This window comes from Amblyomma mixtum, chromosome 3, assembly GCF_055824585.1.
Source record: "Amblyomma mixtum isolate Tamu chromosome 3, ASM5582458v1, whole genome shotgun sequence".
Taxonomy (NCBI): domain Eukaryota; kingdom Metazoa; phylum Arthropoda; class Arachnida; order Ixodida; family Ixodidae; genus Amblyomma; species Amblyomma mixtum.
The window spans coordinates 381,103,712-381,123,529 of NC_143014.1; the positions used below are offsets into that span (position 1 = coordinate 381,103,712).

Here is a 19,818-nt window from a genome sequence, read left to right on the forward strand (position 1 = left end):
ATGAGTGCCGGTGGTCATGAGTGTGAGTGCGAGTGAGTGGATGTCATCATGGGTGGCCATGAGTGTGAGTGTGAGTGAGTGGATGTGAGTGTAAGTGGAGATGTGTGTGAGTGCGAGTGAGTGGATGTGAGCGTGAGTAGAGGTGAGTGGTGAGTGGACATGTTTGATGAGTAGATGTGAGTGGACATGGCTGGCAATGAGTGGTTGTGAGTGACAATGAGTGGTTTTGAGTGGACGTGAGTGGCAATGAGTGGTTGTGAGTGGACGTGAGTGGCAATGAGTGGTTGTGAGTGGAGGTGAGTGGCAATGAATGGATGTGAGTGGTGGGTGGACGCGACAGCGAAGTCTGTCGCGTATGTTTCGCGACGACTATACCCGCTTAGCTATTTTCATGTCGTTGACAGCTGAGGGAAGCAAATATTGACTACTGAAGGCGCTCGAGGCAGCATAAGGCATCATGCTCGTGTCTTTGGACAGCCGAAGCAGAGGATTCCGCTGGCACAGGAACGGCAATATTTCGTTGCATTTGTAGTTCACCATTGGCACGGGCGCAGCCCCTTCGCGGATACAATGTGCCGCTACAAGTTTTGTGAGATCCTTTATCGAATTTCGCATTGCCAGTCCTGAAAATATAGACAGGTGTATCTTGCCACGCTCCCCGCACGGCTCGATCTCATATACACAACAGTTACGATGCTTACTGCTGAAACGACGGTCCGCTTCTAGGCAATAACTACCGTAAGATGGGATCTCGAGGGCTGCAGTGGACTCTTAGGTTGTTTTTTTTTTTGTGTGCCCAGGTGTGTGCATTGCAGAGCTTTGCTCTGGCTGTAATTTGTTGATTGGGCCGGACCCATGCGAAAACCTGACCTACTTGGCGCCTAAGCTTTATCACTAGGGGAGTGAAATCGAAAGAAGCTTGTGAAATGCGATTTTGTTTATTTTTCGTGTTTTCAGTGAAGTAAGGCGCGCGCTACAAAATGGCTCACAAGTTACCTGCATACGCATTCTTCCGCCAACGACGTTGAAGAATAATCAGGTGAAATGTAAGCGCCCCCTATCACCACGCGGATGCGCACGTGGTCTCCGCGTGCACTAGCCTCAAAAACATCGCGCTGGTTTGTAAAACCTCTTTCAGACAGGGACTATGTGCAATGCAGAAAACGTTCTGCACTGCAGACATGTCCACAGATCGGTCACACTTAGTAGCTTAGGAGGTTTTGTAAATGGACTGATAATGGCAACTACCCCTAGCATCGTTATTACGCGGGGAAATCCTCTACTTGCGGCCCATTCCAGCTATTTTCCTTTGCGTGAGGAAATCACTCAATCGTTTGAAAAACACGCTCCATTTTCCATGCCGCGAAAAGTATTCATAGTTGCCATTTGACTCCAATGTGTTCATGCAGAGTCACGGAACGTCATTGTCAAGCACGACCAAATATTGGTAATTAGACACCATCCAATACTATTGCCAAGACAAATTCATTATTTTTACTTAGACACCGTCATAGGCGCGCGCACAAGAGAGGGAGGTGCCCCCCCCTCAATCGTCTAAGCCCCCTAATCGCCAAGTCTGCCTCATACAATTATTTGTCGGACCTGTTCCGTCACGTCACAGTTTACAGGGCAGTGCTATGTCCAGTAAGGTTTTTTAGTGGCCGAAAACCCATGATGTTGCGTTCAAGAACTGTTTACTGTCCGGGTCATATTGAGGCAAGCTTTTCAGGGTTTTTTTTGCTGTGACAGTAAAAAAAAATACAAATCTGTCACATTTGCTGGGGTTTAGAGAGAATGGAAATTACTCTGGAAGCGGGATGTTACATTGATACTTCAGCGACGCAGTGACATGCCTTCCTCTGCCGGTACTCACGTTGTGAACAAGGGAGCCGAAAGCCTCAGTGTGCTTGCGAACGTTTCAACAAGAGGAAGACAAGACCTCTTGTGGAAACTCTGGCAAGCACCCTGAGCCATTTCCCTCCCTTCGTTCACATTTTGAGTGTGAAGGAACCAGCGGCTTATCCTCTCTATACCATATATTCCTCTGCCGATGTTACAGATTAAAATAAAAACTACTGCTGAATAATATCTTGTATATTTTGAAATTACATCGCATGGAAAAAATGTTCTATAATCATTCCTCACCTTTGCGCTCCGTTCTGGCCGTAAGGGCCTATGAGAGAACGTTGGGGGGGGGGGGCACTGCGCTGAAATATGGCTCATTTTCATGGAGAACCCTGCGCACGCCTATGGACACGGTTCAAAAACTTCTCTAAGGATCTTAGCTGATGCTGAACAGGCACTCATCGTCTCAGCAGCAAGCGCGGAAGCGCACGTGCGTACCATTCAGTGCATGGAATATGCGTGATCAGTGACCACTTTCATCGAGCAGTGAAGCTGTGAAAATTGGCAAAATAGCCCGACAAAGGCTGGGCCACTCAGCACCCCATCTTTGCGACACAGGCTATGCTAGGGGAGCCATGAGGGCAGTCGGCTGCGGCAGTAAATCTCTCAACCCCTCCGTTGTTAGCAAACAAGGAAAGAGTGAGTGAACGTGAATGAGAGTGAGCGGACATGAGTGTGAGTGGTTGTGAGTGTGAGTGAGTGGTTGGGAGTGCGAGTGCTCATGAGTGTGAGTGAGTGGTTTTGAGAGCGAGTGGTCATGAGTGCGAGTGTGAGTGTGAGTGGACATGAGTGCGAGTGTGAGTGGACATGAGTGCGAGTGTGAATGAGTGGTTGTGAGTGTGAGTGGACATGAGTGCAAGTGTGAGTGAGTGGTCATGAGTGTGAGTGTGAGTGAGTGGTTGTCAGTGAGAGTAGTCATGAGTGTGAATGCGAGTGAGTGGGAATGTGAGTGAGTGGACATGAGTGTGAGTGTGAATGAGTGGATGTGAGTGCGAGTGGCCGTGAGTGTGAGTGTGATTGAGATACCTCTATAGGTGCCGAGGTATGCGCGAAGCACCACGTCCAGGTACACCGCCACTTTGCTGCGATGAGCGACTGTGTCGCACGCGGTGGCCCTCTGAAGAGTGCGGTCGTGCGCTAGCGGGTTAGAGAAGTGCATTTTGTTCTGTGTTAACATAAAAAATACAAAACAGAACAGCTGACCTCAATGCTCTGCTAAGAGTGAACGACCCTCAACATTTGTTAATGCTCCGAGAATCACTACCTTTCGCAGCTTTGCAAAGATGCCACATTCTCGAACACGCAATGTGGCACTACCTTGTTGACAATTTTGTGGAAGAACATAATTATTTGCGGCAAATATATTAGTGCGTAAGTAAAAGACTTATTGAAAGAGATCGTGTGCACAGATCTTTTAAAACATGCGTGCGGAAATGACACCTTTAAAGCCTTTGCACATGTTTTAAAACACCTTGTTTTTGTTCGCTAGCAATTGTTTTCGCCCGTTCGCACCCGGTGGTAGTGAAAATATAGACCAGATTTTTGAGCCTCTCCTGGGCGCGGCCATTTTGCACCGACTGGCGCGCCGCGGTGCGGGCGTTTCTTTGGGGACTGCGGGGCTGCGGCAGTTCCGCGGCCGCGCCTGCATATAGCCGCGCTTCGGGCGCTAAAAAAACATTGTCAAGCATACTTCCGCTGCGTGGCTGTGTTGCAGGAAGTATTTACGTTATCAAAGCGATAACATTGACGCGTTTCAATGACATTTAGTTTGACATTCAGGTTAATTGTGCCGGCGCTTAGAACGCGCTCGTGCTTAATCGAATTCCGTCTTGGTGCTCCACCGCAAAGAAACTTTTTATTCAATATCAAGAATTAGGTGTGCGGCTAGTATGCAGTTCCAATTCCCATGCACTCTTATTCCTTCCTGCCGGCCATAAAGCCCCCCCCCCCCCTTCCACAAACGGCTTTCTTGTCGCCGCGCCAGTTTATCAACAAATTACCGCTGTGAGCTCAACTGAGTCGCAGCGCCAACAGAAAACAAATTTTGTCATGGTTTATGCAACCTTGTGCATAAAAACGTACTTTCGCTTAATTTATAAAAGCTTGAATAGATATGAGCAGCTAATCCAGCTTTCACTAATTCTGAGGTCCGAAGTCGCGTTATGTTATTCAGGAGCTCTCGTCGCGTGTGAGAGCGTTGCGTAGGCGTTTGGCTAAGTGTGGAAAATGTAATGAAATCGCGCATATTTTCCTATGAATAATGTAGATACCGCACCGCTGCGGTGGCTCAGTGGTTACGGCTCTCTGCTCTGGCCCAAAAGACGCGGGTTCGATCCCGGCCGCGGCGGCCGAATTTCGAAGGAGGCGAAATTCTAGAGGCCCGTGTACTGTGCGATGTCAGTGCACGTTAAAGAACCCCAGGTGGTCGAAATTTCCGGAGCCCTTCACTACGGCGTCCCTCATAGCCTGAGTCGCTTTGGAACGTAAAACCTTAATAAACCAAACCAAGCTAAGGTAGATACCAACAGCAGAAAGATACTATAGATAAACCTTTACCCCCCAGATACCTCTGACATGTGTGCGGAAAAAGCAGCTGAAATCGGTAGCGGTCGTGCTTACAATCCTGTGCATGAAATGTTCTGAATGGGAACAAGAGCAAGCTCAGCGCAAGGATGCTGAACACGTACTGGTGATCGAAAACACGCGCTCCGTCGGGACAACCTTCAGTCTGCAGCTCGCCTATCCAGTTACTACTCCACTGAGTCAAGTCGATAGATCTACATTCTAATGCATAATATTATCATAGATGATATCGCACGTAAAAGGCGACAACAAACGACACGACAGCGCAGAAATCTGCTTCGAAGTGCCGGTTTCCAGTCCGTACACTACCTGGTCGACTACCCTCGGATGTCACGTTAACGAGTAACTGCGCACAAGATAACCGCAGCACTGTCTGGAAGAGGGAAAATGTGAGTAGTGACGCACAGCACACACCCTCATACGTTAGCTGATGGAGCACAAAACGGCAGAAGCGAACACGTAAACATGCGTTCTATGCGCGGCGCCGGCGCGACCCGCAGTCCCTCAGGCCGCGCGCGCCGATAGGTGGCGACTGGCGTCGAGAGTATTTAAATATTTATTTAAATATTTAAATTTAAATATTTAAATTTAAATATTTAAATTTAAATATTTATTATAGGTATTTAAATATTTATACAGAAAGAACGTTGACTCACAGTGGCGGAAAAGAACTAGAAAACTAACCAGTAAGTATGCCGGTCATGAGGACGGAGAAAGAAAGAGCATTAAACGACAGGTTAAAAACGCGGAAGTTAAAAATTGGATGAATTCAATGGAAAAGAAACATAGTGTAGAACTATATCGATTCTGGAAAAGGCAGATCAGGAAAGAATTTTTCTATGATAACTCAAGAGGCAGTGCCCTACTTTTTGAAGCTAGATCAGGGTGTCTTAGAACGCGCAGCTACAAAAAGAAATTTAACGAAGAAGATGACACATGTGCAGTGTGTGGTAGATCTGTGGAAACAATTGAACACCTCATAATCAAATGTGATGGTATCCATCCGGATGTCGATGCAGGCACAGTCACTCTTTCTGAGGCCCTAGGGTTTAAAGATAACAATGGTCATGTAAATAAATCTGCAGTGGAAGTCAGCAAAAAGCGATTGGAGGATTGGTGGTTGAAAAGCAGAGATGTGGCATAAGGTTAGAATAGTAGGAAACCGTAGGCAAAGTTGATGGAGAATCTTAATGAGAATTGCCAACACAGTAAACAAAAAAAATAATAAATAAAGAAAAGCTGAGCATGGTGGCAATTGCCACCACCCCGTTTCAAAGGGGGCGCTCCTATCCATCCATCCATCCATCCAGGCGCGCGTCCGCAGCCTGCGTGCGAGGGTAAAAAAAAAAGGACAGGGCAAATGGGAAAGGGCATGCGGGAGTCTGTGAAATCGAGGATGAAGGTGGTGGTAGTGGTTTATTTAAAAAAAAATAAAGCAAAAGAGTCTTGCCGCACCCTACCCGAGCTGCAGCCGGCGGAAATGAAAGGGAAAGGGAGAGCATAAAGGACAGGGGAGAGCTTTGTACACTCGAGGAGGAAGGTAAGGAGAGGTTTTTGTGAAGCCGCCTCGCAACCAGTGAGTTGGCTCGTCTCTCCTCCTCCGTTTTCCTCTCTCCTCACAATCTTCCTTCTCCGCCGAGCTTCGGGGTGAGTGCGGGGGTCGCCGCGGCTCGAGTAGCGCCGCGTCGCTCGGAAGAGACGCTTGCGAATGTGGTGTGCGTAGTTGCGTCCGCTGCGTCGTCATAGTGTTTTTGAGACGGCCGTGGCTTGGCAGTGGAGTGTCATAAGTCAGGTGTGTTGTTTCACGCTGCAAGTCGCGTGCACGACGTTTCAGTTTCTGAAGTGAGCACTTAATCGAATCATGATGCTTACGCCAAGCGAAACGTGCTGCGCTGCGATTTTCACTTGCGCACTTTGTTGAAAAGCAAGCTCCGTCGAAGGAAGTGGGCTGACACCGTGCACCCTTGGCGTCGTCGCATCTATAGACTTACGAGTGACTTACGCCGTTGGTGAGAGACAATTAATTGCGTGATATCGAACTGAAGTGCAGCATGCATCTACCGAGTGTGTCATTAAGCGCAGAGTTAAGAACGCTATTAGTAAGAAATCTGCGTGCTGAGAGTTCAGTACGGAACACCGCGATGCAAATACGTGCATCATACCTCGTATAATGCCCTGCCTTGCTAGCGCTAGTTATTGATTGAGCAATGGTTGATAGGGGCAGCTCGAGGAGTGCACCATGGTAAAAACTGGATAGCAAATGCTTATCGAAAATTTTCGTTAAGCTTGCTCAGTTAAAGAATTGTACACTTGTACTTTGCATAATCTCCAGGCTGACTACATAGTAAGTTTTTTTCAAATAAATTCATCTGTCTGTCTTCAAATTATTCAGGTTTTCATTGAAACCTGAAGATGGGTATCTTATGTAATTTGCACATGTTGCTATTACATTACAGATATACTGCTTTCTTCATATGTTTGCATGTGTGCTTTGCGTGTTGAGCTGGAGAATGCTTGAAGAACACTCGTACATTCTTTTCAGCTCGCATGGCATGACTGTGATCATCACAAAGTGAACAAGGGAGGAAAGAGCCTTAGGGTTCTTGGGAATGCCAATGTTTCAACAAGAGCACTTCTTCATGTGGGCGAAGACAAGCCCTCTTGTCTAAATGCTGGCAACAAGCTTGTTCACTTTGTGTTTTCAAGAAACACATTAGATCTATGCACAGTTGTGTAAAGTCCTTTTTGTGGAGTTCTTGTCCTGAAGCTGTGTTGTAGCTATAAGAAATGCCACTCTGAACACCTGTCACCAATTGATGACGCCCATCTGGAGTCTTTAACACTGTCTCTCAGCACATGGACATTTTTGCTTTTTGTCGCCAATGAAATGTGAATGCTACGCTGAGATAACACTTGCAACTCTTGCTGAGCAGCTCAATGCTGTAGCCTCTGCATCACCACAGCCAGTGAAGAAGCATTTGGCTTTCTTTAACAGTCTTGTGCAGCATTTCGAGCAATTAAGGTGAATATAACCAGGCACATGCACTTTATTGCTTTGCTCATGTCTGAAAACTTCCACATATTTTATCACAGTGCTAATGCGTGCCCTTTATCTGTATACATGGGCTTTGTTTCTGTCTCTTGCATTAGTAGCAGACAAGGGCGTCCGCAGAAATTTTTGCAGGGGGGGGCCCATTGGTTGTAGGCGCCGGAGGGGGGGGGGGTATATTCGTAGCAAAAATGCACTATTTGCGGAATAAACTTATTTATTTGTATATAAATAAGAAATAAGTAAAATACACACATGAAATAAAAAGCTAGGAGAGATACATTGGAGTTTATCAACGAAGAAACCATTAAAACTAATAAAAAAATGCAAAAAGATACTATCACTTCGTGGAGAAGTGTGCTCAGTCTTGCTGCATACGGGTTCTCGACTCACCCGAATTGATGACCAGCACACAGCACAATATGTTCACAAACACGCAACTACAGTCACTCACTCACTCAGTCAGTCTTCCTTGAACAGCAACTGTAGGCGCCTCGGATTTTTCTGGGCGAATTGCGTAATTACACGGGTGATAAATTCATTTCAGTGCTTCATTACACGCTCTCGGTGCACACTCATCATACATATTGATTGGAAAAACGGTTGAATGGGTACGTTGAAAACAAAAGATGACTATATATACAACGAAAACTTATTTACAAGATAAATGCACGCTCGCAGCTTCATACACCTCGCTTCATCTTGCTCGCGCATCCGCACAGTCAGGCAACCGCACACACACTGCTCGCCGCTCGTCGTTTTCTCGTCCGCTGTCTTGGTTGTTCTCAGCTTCGTTGACAACCGGCCACTAAAAACACCGAAGCACAAACACAGAGGCGCGCACACGTGCAAGGGCTTACTTGCCGCAATATACCCGAATGCGCACTCTGGGGGTGAAAGGAACGCCGCGCGACTTCCGAGGGGAAGGGACACTCGCCACTCCGGTCGTAAAATTTGTTTTTGTGTTTTTATGGGGTTCAGAGCCCCTAAACGACTCAGGCTATGAGGGACGGAGTATAGTACAGAGTTCCGGATAATGTCGACCACCTGGGTCTGTTTACCATGCACTGACATCGCACAGTACATGGGCGCTGTTGTGATTTGAGGCCCAGACAGAGGGGACAGGCGAGCCAGGCGGGCGCTATCGGGCTGCGTTGACCAAAGGCGCTGGTTTTCGGAGAAGACGTAAGGAACGCTGGTGTGGGGCGCCTCTGGAGACTGCGTCGCCGTGAACAAAAGCAGCTAATCCCCTTTGCCGAAGATTCTGAAAGCGGCGCTTCTACCGAACTGCGCTCTCCCGAGGATCGGAGGAGACAGCGAGCGGCGGTGGCGCCGTCTGATCGCCCGCTTGCCCCTGAGCAGTCGGACAAAGCGGGGGTGGACACGGCTGATTTGTCCTTCCCTCCTGAAGGATTCATCGGTGACCGGCGTAACGAAGGCGAAAACAAGATGCCCTGTGCACTGTCTGCCTCCGTGTCGCTATCTCTCTAGAGATCATAGAAACAGATACCCATCTCAAGACGGCTCGAAACACATGCTCGCTGGTGCCGCTGTATGTCTGCAACAGGTCGCCCTTCAGTAGAGTTAACGATGGCGTGGTTTGAAAACGGCGGAACGACGCGCGCCCGGACGCGGAATTTCGCAGATATGTGACCCAAAGCGTGGAAGCGGGGCTGCTTTTACCCTTTTGGCTGAGCGCACCATCGTCCCTGGCGTGCGGCCATCACTCACGGTTCGAGTGAGTGATTTTCCAGGGGGGTGCAGCCGCCCCCCCTTGCCCCCCCCCTCCGGACGCCCATGGTAGCAGAGCATCCTGTGTTTACAGTTGGTGACAAGATTTATTCTGTCAAAGTCCAAGACGTGCCCCTACCCCCTATTTTCATGTAGAGTAATGGATTCATGTACGCGCCTTTTGAGACATTTTTTTCTATAGGAGGTATTCACTGAGGCCGCGCTACCAGACGGCGCGAGCGTCGTCGCGGCAGGCGCGCCATGTTTGCGGTCGTTTCAGGCCAGCTCGCGCAGTGTCACGGTGCGCAGTGAGGTACCCGGCCTGAACTGTTAGTGATCCGTAACATATTTGTACGTTGTTGAATACGTCAGCGACCACTTATCTTTGTGGAGCGCGTATTGTGCATGAAGTTTGCAGCAGAATTCTTCTGCGCCGTGATATAACCGAGCTGCCTCAACTCGGCAGCAAAACTGGCTGGCTGCGCTGCACGCAAGAACGTACACGACTTGCAGCTTTTAATATCAGTTGATAACTGTCAGCTAGTCATGCAGGGCACATCGTGGATAAACAGCACGATTAATTACCGAAATTCCAGAACTGCCACCGAAGAAATTGATAATTCAAGCGCCTAGCTGTAGTCCGCGAACTGCTGACGCTTCTCAGATGTACGGTCTTTCAGCAGAAAGGCAAAGCGTCATAGCTGCCTTATTTACCCGACAGAACGGCCAAACAAATACTGCCATGCGCTTGCAGCACGAACGGCAGACACAGCGAGAATGTTTTGCAGTTTTGATTGTAGCCACGTAGCGCTGCTTCGTATGCACAAGACCGTTTTCGCAGCAACGCAGTGTGCAGCCGTTCCGCTAGATTCAGTTGTAACACGTCACTTTCAGCAGGTAGAGATGACAAGTTAAGCTACAGCTAAGTGAACAGACCCTTCGAATTACTCACCTCTTCAAAAACGGCACTTCGGCCGTCGGCACCGCGGACGTCGGCACCCACAGCACGACTCTTGGACTCACCCGCTTGTCAAGTAATTGCACCCTCTCATAGGTTTATATCCTTTAATTCCTTGGCCTGCCAGCAAACTTAAGCCGTGCACAAGGTGGGCCTCGATACCGGTGAATTCAACGCGCGGCAGCAGTCTTGTATACGTCGCACACCATGCCGGTGCCTCCGCATTCCTACGGGGGGTCGACCTTTTCACAAAGTAGAACCTTCTGAGCGTGCCCGCTCTTTTCTGCTTCGCACAGTTCACGGAATATTCACTCAGTCACGCGGCGGCACGGGTCGGACAGAAATTACGTGCGGCGAGACGCGAAATACACTCACATTTCACCCATCACCAGCTACTCAAACGCTGCCACTGGCTGCGGCGGCCGCGCGCGCGACCACCAACATGGCGAATGCCGCGCCGGCCGCTAGCGCCCCTTGCGGATGACGTCATGTGAATACCTCCTATAGACCTCCTGCATGTTTGTAAACAAGCGAGGTGGCGCTGCAGTCGCTAGCGGGCTCGCGGTAGGCAAGAGGCCAGGGAGTGGCGTCGAGTTGGGGTGGTGCAGCGCCGGTTTTCAAGGCTTGTAGGTGCGTTTTGAGTTTCTGAGAATAGTAACAATGGTTGATGCTTTTAACTTAGTATTCCTCGAAGTATACAGGCTCGCGTTGGCCATGTGCGGCGTATTTCGCTGCGGTGTATTGTATTATGGCTAGAAAGCGTTTCTGCCGTTGGTTTCTACCGTAGGCATTGAATAGAAAATAAGTTTTTGACACTCGGCACTAGCCAGAATGATTTTACCTTGGGACAGTGTTGAGGGAAGCACTGGCGTTTTTTCGGCAGAGCCGACGTGCGCTCACCGTCTGTTGATACGTGTCGCGCAGTGCGAAAACTGGGGACAGCGTCGATCGTGTCCCGATCTTTTTAGCCGTCAGATCAGGCACCAGCCAGGCCGACTTCCCTTCTTAAACTGGTCGATTTGGTGAAAAGTTTGAATTCCTGAAATTATATTCTTTCCTAGCCCTGGGTCTTCGGTTTGGTGACGAAAAAATATAGCAAGATATTCAGTAGAAATTCATAAAATTACGGTATTTAGATCTGTGTTCGTAAAAAATTGTGAGGTAATGGGGTTTCTGATGGTCCTGGCACGTCGCGAATTCTGCGGATTTCTGACGACGGAGCGCCACAATGGTAGCATCACTACGGAGAAGAGGGATCAGAGGTTTCGTTGATTTCAGTGCCGCATTTCTTTGACCAAAGCGAAAGCGAAGAAGCCATAAACAAGGGAGTAAACTTAAAGGTTTGTTTTTTGATCTACCACATTTTCAGTGATCGGCATCACACACCCCTTCGTAAATTTGTAAATAATGGAAGTGGATTGATTCTATTTGTCGCGAACGATTCCATAGACGCTGAGGAGTGCAATAAATCTCGCGATCTTTTTCTACAGGAGCAGTAGTATGTCAGTTATTTTGATAACAAAAGTTTTCATGTGACTATGCAAACATAAGTACTGATAATCTAAAAAAAAAAGAAGTAATACCGCCATCATAGAGAACAGGGCTTTGGGGACATGCTGGCATAAAAAAATTTTCGCACTTTCTACTTCATTATTCAAGACCCGGGGTGACTTGAAGAAGGTGTTAATTACAATTACCGAAGAACTGTGCCAGGTATAACTGAAAATAAAACGCATTAATGAAATTACCAGATCAGTGTCATATTTGCACCGAATTTGGTTTCATACATCATGGATCAATAAAGAAAAAACTTTTCATTGCCTCATCCACTGTCAATCTCGCTACGTGCCTCTGTTGGTAGGCCGCCTGCGGCTGCTTCTTTCCAAACAGGCTTCGCGATCATGTACTACTTTATGAAGCAGATTATGAACCATGCATGGTGCAATGAAAAGCATGTGGCTTTTAGCACACTTAAAGTACGCTGTTCGAAGCATGCCAGCGTGACCGCGCAAGATTTTCACGACTTACCAGACTTATTTTTACTAGAATCAAATAATTATGCCGGTCATGTTGAGTAATCGTTTTAAATATATTTTAAATGCCCTAAAACGCGCGATTATAAGTTCGTATAACTTCTACACACGTTAAAACATGCTGTTCTATCAACCAAATAAATAACTCCTTGGTGGTGAGTGACCCTGCCGGCGCCCGTGCATACCAGCTCAGGGTGATAAATACGAGCTCAGCTACTTCATTTTTTTCCTTCCGCAGTTTTAAGCATACGTTGCTGCTGTTCAGGTGAATGAGCGCGGCAATTTCCCGGCTATGAAGTACGTTGGCGGCGCCGGTCGACACCCAGACTTCGCGCTTTTACTACCGCGACCCATTTCCTAATGCGGTATTTATTTGCGAGAAACATCTGTTTTCTGTTTTATGCTACTACGCGGATTCAACAGTGACGCAGCTGGTCAGTACATGCTGCTTCTGCAGTGCGCAGGCATGATGCAGCCGCCGGTAGCTGCGGCAGCTGCGGTAGGCACGGGCAGGCGGAACCAGTTTTGCCTACCGCGCGAAAGTCGCTACTGACAACAGCGCCACCGCATCTTCGTGACGTCGCGGGGTGAAGGAGGTCTATACATATTTTCACTCTGCACTATCATTTGGTTTAGTAGAATGATGATGAGGAGGGCTTCAGGAATAATTTCGGCCACCTGGGGATCTTTAATGCGCACTGACATGTGGCACAGCGCAGCTTTTGCCATCTGCAGGAGGCCATCCTTGAAGAGCGAGACCGCAACGCGGACGCTGTCCAGTGAAATGGTGCAAGCGGGCGTTTTTGTGGCTGCACTCAAGATGGAGGCAGAGGTGATTCGTTGGTGCTGAATCCCTTTCACGGAGGTCCTGACAGCTGTGTATCGTGAGTAGAGTCTGCACGGGGGGCTGAGTGCAGCTGGAGAAATCCGGAATTAATCTTTTTGAGCGTCGTTCCTGACAGCTCCACTTAGACACTTGCGTGGCTCTGTCTCTTTCCACCTTGGCGGAGATGCCATATATTGCCAGATTGTAACTTAAAGGGGTGGAGACACCAAATTTGTGGTTCGCGTGTTCTTAGTTTCAAACGTTTCTTATGGCTCCAGGAAGCATGATACACACTCAAAGATTCATATATTCACAGTGAATAATTTATTATAGCATTTTTAGGTGAATGATTTTCGGTTTCGGTTTCGGAACGCCGAGTTGTACAGTGACGTCACAGAGGGGGAAGATCAACTGCTTCGCTTGGTCACGTGGGCCCACAAAAAGAAGTGACGCACCTACTGCTGCATCGTCTGCTTTCTCACACACGTGCTGACCAGCGCATGAAAACAAACAACTGCATATCTAGTCCCAGCAGCTCGGATTCTGACAGATCTGATTCCAATGAGTGAGGACATCGACTTTTTTTTGTTCGCACGCTAACATCGCCTTCGCGGGTTCGCGTGAGGATGCGAAACACTTTGCAAAATGCCAGTAAGCATCGCTGCGCCGCTCTCCCAAGCTGCGCCCACAACCGGTGTCACACTTCGCTACCGTGCAGCAGTACCTGAGCGCTGCTTGGGATGGTGTACAAATACCACAAGAAAAGACAAGATCGCCTTGTTATCAGAACTGCCAGCTATACTCGAGCAGCGACAAAGCATGTCTGCTTATGTTGGGAGCTTTCGGCAACGGCACCGCTCGCGGGCGCTCCGGGCGACGAGCTCTGCTGCTGCCTGGCTGCCGTGGTCGTCGCTAGGCCTATAGCCTGTTTAGCAAGCGGCCGGCGCTTCGGAAGTCGCCTGCGCTATAATGAAAGGCCTACTTTTCACAAACAGCTGTAGTGTTAACAGAATCATCTCACAATAAAATAATAGTATGGTCAATCTCATCGACGCCTTCGGCAGCGGAGCTAGCGGGCGCCAGGCGAGCCGGACCCCAACGTCGCGCCAGCGGCAGCTGCTAGGCGCGGTTGTTGCAAGAAATTTGCTCATATCACAGTTGTTACCTCTACCAGCAGCTCAGTATTGATCAGCGATCCTCAAAAAGGACACTTTTTTCACATTTCTTGTCCCATGGTTTATTATTTACGTCAAGAACACTCTTTAGCTCGCTTTTATGACTTGAAGTCGGCAGACGGTATCCAGGCTGACCGACCGGCCGGCAGACTCGGCGTACTTCACGTCCTCACAAGAAAATACAAAACAGCCATGCTACCAGAAAGGATGCTTTCTAGATTCGAGATACGACAGCATGATTGTGCTAAAAGGGGATCTTTCGGCAACGACACTGCCTGCGGCAACGCCGGCCGACGACCTGCGCGCTGGTCCCAGACTGCCCTAGTCGTCGCTAGGCCTAGCTGCTTTCGCATAGACTCCGCAGCTGAGGGCGCTTCGGGACTGGCCAGCGCTCAGAAACGTGCTCCGCTCGGCACCCCTTTACTGTGAACTCGTCCCATAATAAAATATATGTTCGATTTCTACGACGTCTTCAGCAACAGAGCTAGCAGACGGCAGGCGAACCGCACCAGGTAGCAGCAGCACAAAACCGGCTATGGGATGAAATTTGCATGCATATCGCAGTCATCACTTCTACCAGGAACTCGGTATTTGCCAACGATCGTCAGAAACGATGCATTTTTGATATTCACATATCCCAGGGTTTGCTATGAACGTGAACAAACAATACTATCGCGTCCTTCAGATGCCGGCGTTCGGCACGAAGACTGGCGCAGGCCGCCCGGCCCCAAGGAGTGCGCCCTATGTCATCATGACGCTGCCGCTCTCCGCGCTCGCATTGGCTGCCGCTTCTCGTCGTTGTTGTTGCCGCGAGCGGCCCGCCGTTGACATCTAGCAGGCCGGACGCAGGCAACGAGCTGCAATCGGACGTTGCTACGCTGTTCGCAACGCGCGCCACAAACCGAGCGAGCGGCGGTTAGCAGCAAACGCGGCTCGCTGGCGCGGCGACTGCGCTCACGCGGCTGTGCCCCGCTCATCCTACGTCACTGTATTTTGGTATGACGTCACTAAAACTTTCATTTTTCTACACCCCTTGTGACGTCATGGTTGATGGCGCTAGCGATGGGTCTAGATCGTGAGAGTGAGCATTTAGGTAATCTTTGGAACCGAATTAAAATATCTTTTAAACGTTTGTTGCGTCGAACACCTGGCTGTGAGTGCCCTTGCATACATAGGAATCCCATAGTAGGCTTTTTATAGCTTCAAAATTTGGTGTCTCCACCCCTTTAAGGCAGTGCATAAGGAGGGCTGATGCAGGTGAAGACAAATTTCTTTCACTGTAAACATTTCACTGTAGTTTTGTTTGTACAGTATGCTGTACATTATAGCTTTCTTCATTCTTCCAGCGTACGTGTTTCTGGATATAATATTGGTAATTGCTATAAGTGTGCTCTGATATCTCAGCTGGTGGCATACATCTTTTTATCTTCGTTTTCAGGTTCGATTTTTTTTCTTTACATATCCAGAGCGGTTTCCCTTCTGGCTATAAAAACTTTAGAGCGGGCTACAGGCCTATTCTCTGCATGATTTGTTCCTCAAAGGAGGAAGGATTTATTGCCAGGGGAATGTCACGCAGTATCAGTTAATTGCCAAATGTGGCATGTGACAGTCATTCAAACTAGTACAAGCATAGGTCTTGCACGGCACGTGGTTTCAATGTATACACCTGATGTAGAGAGACTATGCAAATATTTCACAAGGTAACATATGTAACAAATATAAAGGAAATTTCTGATGTGGTTTGTAGAAAGTGCTTATTGAGAAGTCATTCTTTTTTTTTACTCTAATACAAAGACTGTTAAGGCCTGCGTTACTTTTTATCTTGAAAGAAAACAGTGCAGAAACAATAAACTCTCCTGTGATTCTCCTCTTGTTACTAATCAGTTTTTCCAGCTTTCTTTCATGATGCACCCATCCACCCAAACTGCTGTCCAACTGCGTTACTTCAATTTATTTTATGTGTGGAAGAATCTTCACTTCAGTGTATTAGTATGACTTAATTCATAGTGCAAGCGTGCAGTTTGTAGACGGCAGGAGGCTAGAGAGTGCTTACTTTGGGAAGGCCTCCTAAATCTGTTTTCCTTTGCTTTGGCACCATTCTACAGTTCTTGATACTGCAGTGCTCTTTGTCAGGGTATGTTGCAGCAGACTGGGCTGTATGAGACAATGCGCGGCCTTCCAGGTGCTCTATATATGCAGAAGTTTTGTGGCACTGTAAAACACGAAAAGAAGTAGGGGGCACACTTTGTAGCTGCAGATTAGTCCTGATGTAGTGTGCTGCTTGGGATGCAACTCATTGAGGTTCTGCTATACCATATTAATTGTTTTTACCAACCACACAGCCTCATTGTGGCTGCATTTTAACTGTTTCATTTTTCAAAACTGCTCTGGAATTTTTTTTGCATTTCATCTCAAAAATATTCTCTGATGACATGCGTGTGAACACTTTTATTTTGCATAGTTTTAGTTTATTTCTTCAAAAACTAATCAGTCCCTCTAGTGTACTGAATCCTGCAGGTGAAAAAAACTCAGTATTCAAAATTTCTTACCTCCAGGACGTGATTGACTGCAGAAACAGTTAGAGTAATTGATGATCGCAGTGATCCTTAAGTTTTGTGCCCTTTCATAACTACCTCCACAAGCTGTGGCACACTTGATGACAGAAAGCTGTCTCTCCATTTCCTGAATCTAGTGAATTGCTACTGTCATGTGTTCACAACCAAGTATCTCTGCTGGAAGCTTCGTTTTCACCATGGTGTCATACATTTAGTGCAGATGTAAGCCTCCACTTCATCAGGACGCAGACATATCATAACAATTCAATGTTGGGAAAACCCACTTTGATCGCTTAATAATCGTAGTTGTGGCTTTTTTGGAGTTCTGGTATTTTTTAAAAATTTTATAAGCTGCTCATATGGTCGAAAGCATTTCACTGGTGCAAGAAAGTGGCACATTGTCGCATGTGAGTCATGGCGCAAGTTAAGACTGGAATGATTAGAAGGTGCACAACTTACTATGTGGGCTTGGACCTGCAAAACCTAGAAGCCCAATGGCAGCAAAAATGAGATGCTTGTTTGGTATTCATTTAATTTAGTAGCCTATCTTGAACCTAAGCACTATAATGTGTGTCATCCATCATAGTTTTGCCTCAATGGATAGATATTACAATTATTTAAACAACTTTACTCAAGTACCTTGGCAGTTAAATAAGATATTCAGCATGTCTTAGTCTGAAACAAAGTGGTCATTTTCTCCATGCCAAAAAAGACTGGGCAAGGGCAATCATGATACACTTGTACAGCGCTTGTCTTACTTGTTCTTGTGCTATACTTTTTAGTACCCGAACGTTTACCACACAGTGCACATACTCGCCCAGGCTTAAATCTTGCTGGAGCAGAAGCTTCAAAACAGTGCCTGCCTACTATAAAGCCCTTGCGAAACAAACATGGCTTGTATGTGAGCCATCTTTATGTGCAGATGACATCCGGTGGCACTGAGAGCCTCATTCTGCCCTGCAAAGCTTAGAGACTATGGCGACAATGAAAAGGGCATTGTGTACCCAGAGGTGGGAGTGTGTTGACCATAGGTCACCATCTCACCTGGACAGGCTGAAAGCCTCATTGGGCGAGAGTCACAATGAGTAGGCATTTGCCGTCTGTCCATGATGTTGTGGCTGGGGAGCCTGTGCTGCTCCATCACACGAAGGCACACACCAGTTGCAAGGGCAAAACGAACACGAAGTAGGCCCTCATTTGCTCGCATTGGATTGGAAAACATTTATAGTCAGCATCAAGCCCTATGCGGGCACTATACTGGAAGGCTTCGAGCCCGTGGCTCTCGGCGACCTTGTGAGCCAACTCAGTGGCCCGTACTTGCGTCAACAGGTCTGAGTTAGCCAGTATAGCCTCCCACCACTGCAGAGAAGGGACTGGTGGTAGGTCCACTGGTGGCGGCACCTTTTTTCAGCTCCATAAAATGTGATCATATCCGGCTATCGCGCCGCATTCTTTGCAAGTTGGATTGTATTGCACTGGGTGCATGAGTGCTAGTTTCTACGGGCTAAAGAAGGCTCGTGTCTGTTTTGTCGAGCTTCTTGTCTGGTAGCAGATATATCCTCCTTTCCAGTTTAAAATGATTAGTGTCATGAAAGGATAGGAAGGCATCTCTCGTGAAACGTGGGGACTGAGCCCAACTCATTGCTCGGCTGACATAACCTCGAGTTGTACTGTGAGCCAACTCATTTCCCGAGTGTGCCGCCTCAGTGGCTCAGTGGTTATGGCGCTCGGCTGCTGACCTGAAAGACACGGGTTTGATCCCAGCAGCGGCAGCCAAATTTCTATGGAGGTGAAATCCTAGAGGCCCGTGTACAGTGCATTGTCAATACACGTTAAGAAACCCCAGGTGGTCGAACTCCCCGGAGGCCTTCAGTATGGTGTCCCTCATAGCCATAACGAAAGTTGCGGTAGTGCTGACTTGAGTGACTGTACTACGGTGCAGCCATCTAATCCACTTACCTTTGTGATGCAGGCGACCTTCCTTGTGTTTGCCAGCCTGCTGCTGCCGACTTTGGCATGCTTGTCAGCCTGGGCGTCAGCGGTGTGCACAGTGCCGTGCACCGGAAACGGACGGGGCTTTTGCTGCCTACCGCCTGTCAGCTGCTCGTGCCCGCTGAATGTGCCGCCACAGGAGCTACATTTGCCGGATATTATCGCTACATCACTGGCCACACAGGAGCTCTGCAGCTGCTTTGTTGTATAGGTGCTCATAGCAACCTTGAATTAACAGAAAAACTGGGTAAATCTGCCCCTTTGTACTCGCTTTAATTAAAACAAATGCATAGCTTCGTGGTTAATTTGAGTAACTTAGTGGATGCCACTGGCACCTTTGGGAAAAGCCATTCTAAGGCTGTACTAGTAAGCATAAGTGAAGGTTATCAGTTTGTATGAGCTGACTGCAGTTCTGCATGGACTGGTTGTCCTTGTGATGCCTTTGTGTTTCTGAAAGATGGTTGCATTATGTGCACTTCAAATAGAAAACTTGCCCCCATTGCTGGTCCTGAAAGCAACATCACCATTCCAGACTACCTAATGGCCTGTAAGATTATCTATTAGATTATTTTTTTTTTCAGTTACAGGCCTTATTTGTTAAACATGAAGAAATAACCTACTAGGTTCTCTATCAACATTTTCTCTGAGGATGCCTTAAAAATATCTTTGAATCATGAAGGGGCCCATGTTGTCAACGAGACGTAGTTTTAGTGCACTGGGACTCATAGTGGCCATTCCCCGCATTTAGTTATTGCGCATTTGTCTATCTGTCTGTCTGAAGCCGGTTTTGTGGCAGGCTGCTCACCTGCCAACACTGGAAATACATTAGAACTTGGCTAAAATGGTTCAGTGTTTGATTCTTTCTTTTTAGGTGGTGTGTTTTTGAGGGAAGTGTAGACGAGAAGCTTCATTTGTCCAGGAAGCTGCCCTATTTGCCAGTGACAATGCCCACAATGTGTCCATCCTTCCTGTCGCCGCCCCTAATTGCATGCAAATATGACCACTGTTTAA

General features: G+C 47.7%; 1 long non-coding RNA gene across 4 annotated transcripts; it reads left to right on the forward strand.

Annotated features, from left to right (window-relative positions):
• Positions 1-6,145: 6,145 nt before the first annotated feature.
• LOC149357004 (uncharacterized) lies at positions 6,146-19,652 on the forward strand. 4 transcript variants are annotated; one of them, XR_016291765.1, is made up of 3 exons: positions 6,146-6,497; positions 12,974-13,143; positions 18,788-19,652. It is a non-coding gene; the product is annotated as an uncharacterized LOC149357004 (long non-coding RNA). The 4 variants fall into 4 exon arrangements; XR_016291766.1 differs by having other exon boundaries at positions 12,979-13,143; XR_016291764.1 differs by having other exon boundaries at positions 12,995-13,143.
• The last annotated feature ends 166 nt before the right edge of the window (positions 19,653-19,818 follow it).